A 12,248-nucleotide genomic window follows, 5' to 3' on the forward strand; every position below is an offset into this window, starting at 1 on the left:
TAACTTTAGAAAATATCAAAACAAACAAGCCTAGGATTACAATATCCCTCACACTTCATCTAAATCTTACATCTCTTCCTTAACTTATTTCAATGTGTTGAATTGCTAATCTAGAGTCCTAAATTATTTATAAGGGTCTCCCGACTCATCTTATGAAAATATCTATTTTAACCAAAACACTATATCCCTATGTGAATTGAAATTAAAACAGACTCATTAAGTTCAGGCTCTAATCTGGTTACATATGGCCTATAGGTATATCATTATCCTATACGCAAATCAATTAATATGATCATATGCTATCCCAATTTTAGTTTACTTTAAACTCTCTTTCCCAAGTTTGTTTAGGTTCTTAGATCAATTTAATTGGTGGCCAAGCAATTAAAAGTATTAAGAACAAATTGGAATAAACAATTCAAATCCCAATAAAGATAAGTAAGAAAGAGATTAAAAATTTAGACTACATGTGGTTCAATTGCAATCCTAGAAAAAGAAATTTAGCTACTCATAATTGCAAAATAAAATAACATTGTATAAAATTTAACCATTGAAAGTATCAAGAAAGATAAAAGCTGAGGAAGAAAACAAAACAATATTTTCCGCCTTGATCTCCAAGTTTCAACTTCAACTTGTAACTTCTTGAATCTCTCAAAAGTTGTGTGTCTAATGTTGTTAAACATATCTTATTTATACTAATAGACTAAACCTAAAGTTCGTTAAGCTGACCTAAGGTTTAATTGGGCTTAAGAGTGTAATAAAAGGCCCAAAAATCAATTATCAGTCTTTACAAATTTTCATTCCAGGCACAGTACGTCCAGCCATTTTCCAACACAATTTTCTTTATCTTCAAGGCAGAACTAGGCAAAGTGATCTTCATGAAAGTTGTAGCTCTGTCTCGTAGCTTTCCAATGGTTGAAGAATCGTATCATTGGAAGTTCTATAGCTCGAGATATGGCCAAAATACTAAAATATACGCAAGCAGATTCTAGGTCTTTCAACACCTTACTTTCCAAAATTAAGCCCAATCACTTTTAATCCTACAAAAAAATATAAAAACCAATAAATAATAACTAAAATAAAAGGAATAACATAAAATTAAAATAACTCACTAAAAAGTAACTTAATCATAAAAACAAGTAAAAATAATTAAATTATAATTGAAAATTGAGGACTTAGCTAATATTTAATAACAAAATTAGAATAAAATAATTCTATAAAATAGAATTATCAACACTCTCCCATCATCATCAGCTCATGTGCACTCCCCACTAGCACATGACTGGGTTAGCATTAGCTTATACGCACTCCTACTCGCACATACCTGAGTCATCATTGGCTTATGCGCACTCCTACTCGCACATAGCCGGGTCCACATCAACATACGAAAGAAACACCCAATGCATATTATACATATCATCATATTGTGATAACACAAACCATTTATATAGCACATTTTCACAAGATAAAAACACTTCACCAAAGGCTTGTTCCCAAGGTACATTTTTAAAGAAAAGCTGGATAAAATCTTTCAAATGTTTGTACAATTACATTCACATTCCCAAAACAATTTTGAAATGCAAGTCCACTCACTGGTATTATTTGAGCCTTTAACCGATCTTAACTTCCCTAATTGTCCAAATGGGATGATGGGGCTTCGTTGGAACCTATCATCACATTAGCATCACCAACTTGTCAATTCACATACTTATAAAGTCTAAAGCTTTCTCTTAGCTAGCTTCCAATTGCCATTTAAATGGCTATCTATTTTCACTACCCTAATCACTCTAAAATGAGTGGATAACCTCAACTACAAACATTCACAATTCCCTAAAATATCTACCAGCACATGCTATCCATAATTTTTGTAATTAAAATAAATCATAGTTATAGGTATATATTTATGAAAATTTTTAAAATTGACACCCCTTACTCACTTTGGTAGCTTGAAACTTTGAAATTATTTCCAATAAAATTTTCAAGCTATTATGGGAGCTTTCTCTCTCTTTCTCTCTCTAAACACCTAGCTAGTGAGAGAAAGTATGAAAGTGGGATTTCTCAAGGGTTTTAAAGTGAGAGAGTGAAAGAGCATAAGGATCCAATTCCCCTTAAAATTACGAAAATGCTCTTTAGCAAGTTAACTTGTTCTTCTCCAATCCTTTGTGCAATTTTTTTTCTTTTGACAATGGGACAAGGTCCACAATGATCTAAACTACTCGAGTTTACGAAAACTTAAAATTTTGACTCGAGGTACAAAGTGATCATTTTGCCCCTATTGTGAAAATTATCGAAACTTCTAGTTTTCTTCGTGTTTTCATTTTTACACATTATTTATTCTGTCTTATGCCTATTTAGACCTTAAAATATCATAAAACCTTTTTTTGGGAGCTTTTTAGAGGAAATGACAAAACTACCCTTGGCCCGTGTTATTGCGTCTATGCGTAGTTATGAGCCTATAGGGGTTGAGGTCTCATATTTGCAATGGCTTTTACCAAGCTTAGCCAAAACCTTTCATAATAGTTTTTATCAGGATCAACTAAAACCCAAAGTGGTTTTTTAAAGGCTCAACCACAACCCTTCACAATGGTTTTTTACGGGCTCAACCAAAACCCAAAGTAGTTTTTCAAAGGCTCAACCACAACCTACAACAATGGTTTTTCTCACGGGATCAACCAAAATCCAACAACTAACCTTTCAAGGCTAAGTTAGAACCTATACACTCAATCAAGCAATCCAAGCTTGATCAACCCCTTAGAGTGCTTTGCACACTCTAAGTAATCAAGAAATGAAGAAAATATGAAGTACAATTGATCACCTAGCTGATCTAAGATGTACAAAGCTAAGCTCAAACACTTTTCAAAGGATAGAAGTAAAATACAAGTGACAAGAGAAGGTTTTTGGTCTTCTGAGCTCCAAATCACTTTAGATAACTTTTCTCTCTTGTTTATGACGTTGGAGAGGCTTTAAATACTTGCAAAATCAATTCTGGCTGTTGGAGACAGAAACTAGCTGTTTCTAACCGTTATTTTGTCTTCTAGTGCACAATTTAAATTTTATGGTAGAATGATCTTAGTTGACTAACTGCGCTCTTAGTCGACTAAGTTGTTTTTGTCTTCTGATCTTAGTTTCTAGCAGTGAGCACTTAGTCGACTAACTTCCTTCTTAGTCGATTAAGTTATTTATGCCTTGAAGTCTAGATTTTTGGCAGTAGGCTCTTAGTCGACCAACTTAGTTCTTGGTCGACTAAGTCTTCTCTGTCTTTCAATGCTCTTGAGCCCGCCAACTTCTAATTTGAAATTTAGCTTACTAATACCCTTAATTATCCAACTAAGAGGCTTTCGTTTTGTTGATCAATTGTAGCTCCATTATTCATATAATTTTTAATGTGTGCCTATGAATGATTTATTTATTCTTGGCATACAATTTTTGTCCTACACACTCAAGTGGAGATATTAGACATCAATGAATGGGAATATTTTGCTATCATCAAAAACATATAGAGTCAACATTCTTTATCTCTTATTTTTTATGATCACAAAACACTCCAAGATTAAGAATACAATGTCTATGTTCAATATGAATTCTTCAAATCTTTATGCATAATGAGGTGCTCCCCCTTAGTCAATGCATCTACTTTTCTTTACATAATATTCAACAAAGCCAAAATTGAGCATCACACACATAAATTAAACATGAAGACCTATTTAACTTTATTTGATTTATTATTCCTTCTCTCTTTTTTTTTTCATCGTTAAACAAGATATTCAAAACTCATCCTTAATGAGTCCATCAAGATTTTCCTTCAATCTTTAAATCAAACTTTAATGAATGAGAATCATAAGCAGTCATACACCTAAGTCATACAAGCTTATAGATATAGTTCAATAACTTCAAGAGTCAAGCTTGTGTCAATGTAAGAACAAGTGTATGGGAGTTAAATCATTTCAAGAAATTGTCAAGAATTACTCAAATAATGCTCAAGCAAATTTGATCATTTTGTCATAATCAAAACTATAATAATTTTAGAGCTAACATATATGTGTTTACTTGTGAATGCCATTGGGACGCCTGAGCTGTTAGACATCTAGGTGATGTATGATTGGCTACTGGACATGTTGTCGTTAGCTAGAGTGATGGTGATACTGTGATGTGGTATTCAATCACCCATTTGTTGATGGAATATTGATGTATGATGCTGATGTGATATTATTCATGTATATGCGACTATTAGGCCATGATTAAATTAAAAATCAGGTTGTCGATGTACATGTACCCATTTAGCCATCACTATTGAGGCACTATGTATGAACATATGGAAGAATAGAGACATGATGGTCTCATTGTGGAATTGTGTTCCATCCAAGGAATGAATTCTGGACGTTGACTTGACTTGAGGTTGAGTGGGTCCAATTACTCTGTGACTATGTGTATGCATGTAGGGATGGTGGTGAACGGGGGTTGTGGTCTAATCCCGCCTATGATTCCCACTTGCAGTGTTGTGATGCCACTATTGACTCCATATGTTTTTTATGATAACAAAACATTCCTTATTTATTAATGTCTAATTTTGTTATTTAAGTGTGCAAAATTTAATTTAATAAACCTAGCAAAGTTATTTATTAAAGGCAGGTCAAGAAGCTTGCTAAACTTAATGCGTAGTTAATCAATTAAAGAGGCAAAGTGCAAGTAGTGAACAAAAATAGAACCTTAGTAACTGATTAACAAGGGAACTTAATCAATTAAGGCTTGGTTATGTGATAAACTGAAGTAAAATAGAAATATGCTAATCGGTTAAGAAGTCTAGTTAATTGGTTAGAGCACAAGGTCCTAGTATATTCAAGCGCCAAAAACAAGTTTGAAAATATAGTTAATCGTTGGAGGGAGCCAAAATGGAGAAGTTCAAAATTCAAAGTTTTTCTAGCTGATTAGAGTTGATTTCAATCGGTTATAGTTGAAGGAAGTAAAGCTTCAATCAGTGAAGGGAAGAGCTAACCAATTAAAGGAACACTGTTGTGTAGAGAAAAATGAAAACAGAAAGTTTGTAATCGATTAGAGCCTACCGTAACTAGTTAGAGGAAGTTTCTTGAAGAAGAGAAGCCTAAAGATAGAGAACTCTTAATCCGTTAAAGCTGCATGTAACCGGTTAGTCGAAGTTTATCTCTCTTTTTAAATTTAAACACTAAAGGATAAAATAACAGCTAGAAGTGCATCAGAGTTGTATCTAACGGCTAGAAACTGTCTCCAATAGAAAGATCTGACTCCCCAAGTATAAAAGGAAACTCCAACGGTAAAAGAAAGTAAATTTGAAGACAGAAAAGCCATTTTTAGCAAAAAACAAACTATTCTTCACCAAAAGACTTGATCCTCATTCTAAATCCAGAAAAAGTGTTTGAGCTTGATTGTAATCTGTCCAGACTTGAAAAGGTACTTAGCTGTTCTTTTTTTTTTTTCTTTTTCTTGAGAAATTAGAGTGTGGGAAGCATTTAAAAGCTTGTTGTAAGGGATTAAAGCTTGGGTTGAGGGCTCACTTTGTAAAAGCTTGGTGGAAGCTGTTAATTGCACAAGTATAGTGAAGTTGGGTTGAAAATCCTTAATTGGGATATCAAGGTAGTGGATATAACTTAAGGGAACCAAACCACTATAAATAGTCTTGCAGTATCCACTTCTCTTTACCTTTCCTTACTTGGTGTCTTTTAACCACTACAAACGTTACATTCATTTTCTTCTAATTAGTTAAAAGCTCTATCATTCAAAGCAGCTGAGCTTAAAATTTTTAATGCTATTCACTCCCCCTCTAGCACTCCATTGGGATCAACAAGTGGTATCAAAGCCATATCCTCAAATTTAGGCTTAACATCCTTAGGGAAGATCCACATGGCATTGTAAAAGTCAGTTGTTGCTGAGGGTCAATTCACAAATAGGCCTCCTCTATTTGATGGATCAAACTACGCTTATTGGAGCACTAGGATGTCCATATACATTACAGCTCTTGACTATAAAATGTGGGATGTTATCACAGAACGACCTTACATTCTCACCTCACCTAGTTTTGTAACTGGTGAGAAAATGCCTAAACCAAGAGCTGAATGGACTGAAGCTGAAGTCAAAAAGGTCTAAACAAATTTCAAAGCCATCAACACCTTTCATTGTGCATTTACTCTCTTAGAATTAAAAAAAAATATCTAGCTGTACTACAGCTAAAGAGATATGGGAAAAACTTTAAGTCATTCATGAAGGGACTTCATAAGAAAATGAGTCTAAAATTGCCTTACTCACCCATAATTATGAAATGTATAAAATGAAACTAGGTGGAGATGTCACTACCATGTTCGGTAGGTTTACCAATATTACAAATAAGCTCAATCAACTTGGAAAAAGCATCCTTGAACATGAGTTAGTTAAAAGGCTACTTAGATACCTCCCAAAAAGTTGGAAACCAAAGGTCACTACTATTCAAGAAACCAAGGATCTTAATGGGGTCGCACTTGATGAAATTTATGGCTCCGTCCTCACATATGAACTTGAAATGGAGGAAGAAGAAAATGAAGAAAGAAATAAGCCAAGGAGAAAAGGAAAAACCTTGCACTCAAGATTAGTTCATTTGAGGAAAAACTTGAAGAATTATTAAGTGATAATGATGAAGAGTTAGCAATGATGGCCAGAAGGTTTAGGAAGCTAATGGGAGAAAATGGCAATAGGTTTGGAAAGAGAAATTATAAGAAAAACTAAGGTCATTTTTGGAAAAATAAGCACTAGGGTGATTTCAGCAAGAAAGATGAAATGATCTGCTTTGAATGTACGAAACCAAGACATTTCAGATCTGAATGTCCAATGCTAAAAGAAGAATCTTAAAAAAGAATGAAAAAAACCAAAGAAAGCAATGGTGGCAGCAAGTTGGTCTGATAGTGACTCTTCAAGCTTAGAAAAAGAAAAAGAAAAGCTAGAAAAAAGAGCTAATTTCTGCTTAATGGCAAAAGAAGAAGAAATTGAGGTAACCTTTTATTCTTGTGGTATCTTTTATGATGATTTGTGAGATGAATATGATTGTCTATGTGCTGAATTTGAAAAACTTACATTAAAGTATAAGATTATGAGAGAAAAGGTTGTTGCATTGAATAAAGAATTTGAAAAAAATCAAGCATGAGTACAGCTCTATGTTTGATCAAAAGAACATGCTTCAAATTGAAATTGAACAATCCAAAAGAGATTTTGAACTCTTGAAGCTTCAATTGGAAAGCAAAAATTTAGAATTGCAAAGAGTTGTTGATGAAAATGTTGCACTTGAAGTTGTTGGTCTTAAGTAAATGTGCTAGAGGGGGGGTGAATAACACTTTTTAGCTCTTACTCAAATTGGCTCTAGGTTGAAGACAAGTTTAAGATGAATAAAGTCTGGTTCTATGCAAGATGAGGGAATGTTTTAAAAAGGAATAAAAATAAAAACAAAAATAGAGTAGACAATACACCAAAATTTATAGTGGTTAGGTCCAAGACCTACAATCACTATCTTGATTGTTCAACCAAGGATTTTTCGAATCAATCCACTATAAAAGGTGAAATTCACAAGCTTTCACCAAGCTTTACAATTGTTTTTACCAGGCTCAGCCAAAACCTTTCACAATAGTTTTTACCGGGATCAACCAAAACCCAACAACTAACTTTTCTAGGCTAAGTTAGAACCTACACACTCAATCAAGCAATCCAAGCTTGAATAAATTCCCTTAGAGTGTCTCGCACACTCTAAAAATACAAGGAGAAAAAAATAAATGTGTACCTATGATCACTGACTTGATCTAAGTGGTACAAAGTGAAGTGCTTGAATTTTTACAAGGATAGGAGTGAAGTGCAGAAAGTATACTGAAGGTTTTTACAATTTTTGAGCTCTATTTGGACTTGGAAGCCTTAATTACATTTTCTAGCCATTTGGAGCCTCTTAAATACTTGAAAAATTAGCTTTGATAGGTGTTAGGCAGGTTTTGACCATCGAAAATAGTTTGGTGGCAGTTCTGGCCGTTAATTTGTCTTCTAGTGCTCAATTCAAATTTTCTGATAGAAGGATCTTAGTTGACTAACTACGCTCTTAGTCGACTAAGTCGTTTCTGTCTTCTAATCTCAGTTTCTTGCAGTGAGCACTTAGTCGACTAACTTACTTCTTAGTTGATTAAGTTGTTTCCATCTTGAAGCCTAGATTTTTGGCAGTAAGCTCTTAGTTAACTAACTTATTTCTTGGTCGACTAAGTTTTCTCTATCTCTCAATCCTCTTGAGCCTGCCAACTTCTAATTTGAATTTTAGTTGACTAATACCCTTCATTATTCAATTAAGAGGCTTTTGTTTTGTTGATCAATTGTAGCTCTTTATTCGTATGATTTTTGATATGTGCCTTTAAATGGTTGATTTATTCTTAGCATACAAATTTTTTCTTGCACTCTCAAGTAGAGATATTAGGCACAAATGAGTGAGAATGTTTTATTATCATCAAAAACTAATGGAGCCAATGATCTCCCCCTTTTTGATGATGACAAAACATTCCTTGATTAACAACATAGTGTCTATTGGTTCCTTTTTGTTCTGTAGAAAATGAAGGTTTTCCTCCCCCTAAGTGTGTGCATATTTTATTATTCATTTTAGCAAGTTTTTATTTATGTCATACAGATAATGACATTATATATTCATAATATATTTATGCAGACATATAGAATAATCAACAGTAGGTGACTGATTGACAGAATATCATCAATATTTCAATTAACTGTTTGTCATCAACATATTGTTATCAGATTTTATTTATGCCATTAATCATCCAACAGATATAGTATAATCAACATCCATATACATTTTCAACCAAATTCCATTCACAATATCATAGCAAAAATGGATTATTAGCATAACAGTCCAATATCAGCACCAAATCTTTAAACAGTAGCAGTCAAAATACCATAAATATCAAGAACAAATTTAAATGTTTAACCATCAGCAACTAAAAAATATAAGTAGCTTAACAGCATCCCATTTTTAACATAATAACATAAATAACAAAGTTAAATTCAAATGTTCAATCTGTCAACAAAACAAAAATAGCAGAAAAACGAAAACAGTGGACAATGTTCCTAAATTGCCCTTAGATCACTTTTGCTTTCTTTCTCTCCTAGGCTTTCTATAATTTCTCCCCCTTTTTGTCAGTATCAAAACCAAGGGGTGTTCAATCAGATTCTAAAGAGGCTGAAGGGGTAGACTCATCAGTGCCATAATAGACATTAAGGGGTTCAAGAGCGGGTTCAGGTAGTGATTTTTGTGATGAGGGTTCAAGGGATGATTTATCAAAAATTTTAAGGGGGTTTTGGGCAGAAGAGATGGCTGATAGTCTAGCTTTTTCAACTATTCTGGAAGATTTCCTTCTCTTGAGGAATTTGGTCTTGGTTGCCATTGTCTTCTTGCCATTACCAAATGGTTTAGGCTTAGCTTGTGGAGTTGTAGCAGCTTTTTCTTTTCCTTTCTCAGATTGTTCCTCTGTAGTATAAGCTGGTTCAAAGGATTCTCTTGAAGATACTGATTTTTGTACTTTCCCTTTAGTTGCTTCCTTTTCAGCTTGTTCTTCTCTAACCATTTGGTGGAAACATCTATTATTGAGACTTCCTTTGAAATGAGGGGAGATGGCTGATCTTACTATGGTTCATGATGAGATGGAGAATTTTCATTAATTGAACCAAGCACCTTAGTGGCTTGATCGGATTCATCTTTGTTCTGAGGATTAGGAGTTAGAGATTTTCTTGGTTGTTCAGCTTCTAGCTCATGACCCTCGGCTTGAAGAACTGAATTTGTAGCTTGAAAAGTTGATCCTTTTGCCTAAAAGGTAGGGCCTTCAATAGCTTGTCCTGTTGGTGCTGAGGTATTTGTAGTATCAGGTTCATAAGTCGATTTCCTTTTTCCTTTCATCATATTTTCAAGTTCTTCTAACTCTTCTTCTATTTTCTACAACCTCATAGTTTGGTCAGTAAGCTTTCCATCAATTCTCATGAGCAGATTCAGAACCATTTCATTTGAGAATTGGGAGAAAGCTACCTCAGGTTGTGCAGGGAGAGAAGATTCTTTTTCTAGAGTGAATTTGGGGGTCTTAACAAAGTTTTGTCCATCCATTTTATACTCCATCTTAAGTAGACTGCCAAGATATATAGCCTGGTCCCTGTTTTTTCACTAAATCCATTTCATACTTGGAATTTCATATTCCTTTTTTCTTTATCAGTGATGTGATAACATTCCCATATGGTAGATTTACCTTGTCAAGTCTACAGGCTCCCTTCATCCTCTCTATCATGAATTGGCCTACATTGAATGGAGCACCATTGAAAGCATGCTCCATCAGCCTTAAGTCTTGAAGACTAACATAGCTAAGACTGCCACTTCTTCTATGAATGTTGACAGCAATAAAGTAATGCAAAATTCTGATTTGGGGCCTTATAATGAGACCAACATTACTTTTGGATGAGTATTTTCTTTCTTTCCTGTGATAATCTCCCATAAAGATAATGGATCATAATTCTCAGGCATTTCATAATCTCCCTCTTCACATTCAATTTTAAGCAGACTTCCTAAGTCTGCAGCAGTCACTACAAACTCTTTTTCATTTAAGAAGACATTCAGACCATCTTCAATGAAATCATCTGGATCCTCCAGTTCATTTTCATTTAAAGCTATGCTAGCATAAAATTCTTTTAGAAGGTTAGGACTATAGGTTCGGTTCTTGAAAGTGCTAAATTTTTTCAGTTTCATTTCCTCAAAGTAATCTAATAGAACTACTTGAATTTCAGGGTTTTCATCGAAGCTCTCCCAGTCAATAAATTTGCCACATGTAATCAGAGCATTTTCAATTTTCTTGAACCTATCCTCATGGGTTTTATTTCTAAACTTTGAGGACATAATCTTAACTTTCTTGGAGGATTTTCCTTTCTCTTTCTTTTTCTCCGCTCTATGTTCGTTCTCCGTCTCCTTTTTCTTAATTTTTTCAACCTTAGAGGCGGACACAATCTTCTTTTTCTTCTTTTGAATTTCTGCTTGAGGTCTCTCTTCCATTGGTCGTTTGCCCTTCTTCTTTTCCAGAATTTCTTTAGATAGAGAGGATTTTGCCATTTGATTTTGAGATGTTTCTCGCTTGGGGTTTCGTGGGTTTGAGAGGAAAGAGTTTTAGTTTAGAAAGGGTCGGTTTCTGATGAGAGAAAATGAAGGAAAAATGAGTTAAGAGAGGTTAATTCTTCTCAAAACTGTTTGACTCCCCCTCTTTAAATGTGGTTGGAAACCTCCTCTTCAAAATTCAAAAATTTGCCTCTCCATTTTATTTTCCAGTTAGGTGGTTTTTCTCTTCTTTTTCTTCACCCGGTAGACTGTTTCTTTTTACTATTTTTTTCATTCTCTCTTTATCTGACTGAGTCTTATTATTTAAAGAGACAGAATACTTTTAGTTGATTAAGAGATTTTTAATCGACTAAGTCCCTACTGTTTTATGAATCGAAAACTCAAAAATTTTCTTACAGCTCCTGCATATTAACCATGCCTAAATTTCTTCTAATCTCACAGAATCTTTCCTCATTTAGGGGCTTGGTAAATATATCAGCTAATTGTTTCATGGTGCTAACAAACTCAATTTTAATGTCTCCTTTAATTACATGATCTCTAATAAAGTGATGCCTAATTTCAATATGTTTAGTCCTAGAGTGTTGGATAGGATTATTTGAAATGTTGATGACACTTGTGTTATCACAGAATATTGGTACATTATGCAAGATTATTCCAAAGTCTTTTAATTGTTGTTTGATCCATTAAATTTGAGCATAGCAACTACCTAAAGAAATGTATTCAGCGTCAGCTGTGGAGAGTGCAACTGAGTTTTGTTTTTTACTCGACCAAGATACAAGCTTATCTCCTAGAAACTGACATGTTCCACTAGTGCTCTTTTTATCTATTTTGCTTCCAGTAAAGTCTGCACCTGAATATCCAATAAGATTGAAGGATGTTCCTTTAGGATACCATATTCCTAAAGTTTGTGTATCTAAGAGGTATCTAAAAATTCTTTTAACATCAGTCAAGTCTGATTTTTTGGGTTGTGATTGAAACGTGCACGCAAGCATACATTGAATTGAATATCAGGTCTGCTAGTTGTTAGATAAAGCAATGATCCAATCATACCTCTATAGAGCTTTTGATCAACACTTTTTCCTTTTTCATCAGCATCAAGTTTGGTGGATGGATTAATTGGTGTGCT

The sequence above is a fragment of the Theobroma cacao genome, chromosome 10 (assembly GCF_000208745.1).
Source record: "Theobroma cacao cultivar B97-61/B2 chromosome 10, Criollo_cocoa_genome_V2, whole genome shotgun sequence".
Taxonomy (NCBI): domain Eukaryota; kingdom Viridiplantae; phylum Streptophyta; class Magnoliopsida; order Malvales; family Malvaceae; genus Theobroma; species Theobroma cacao.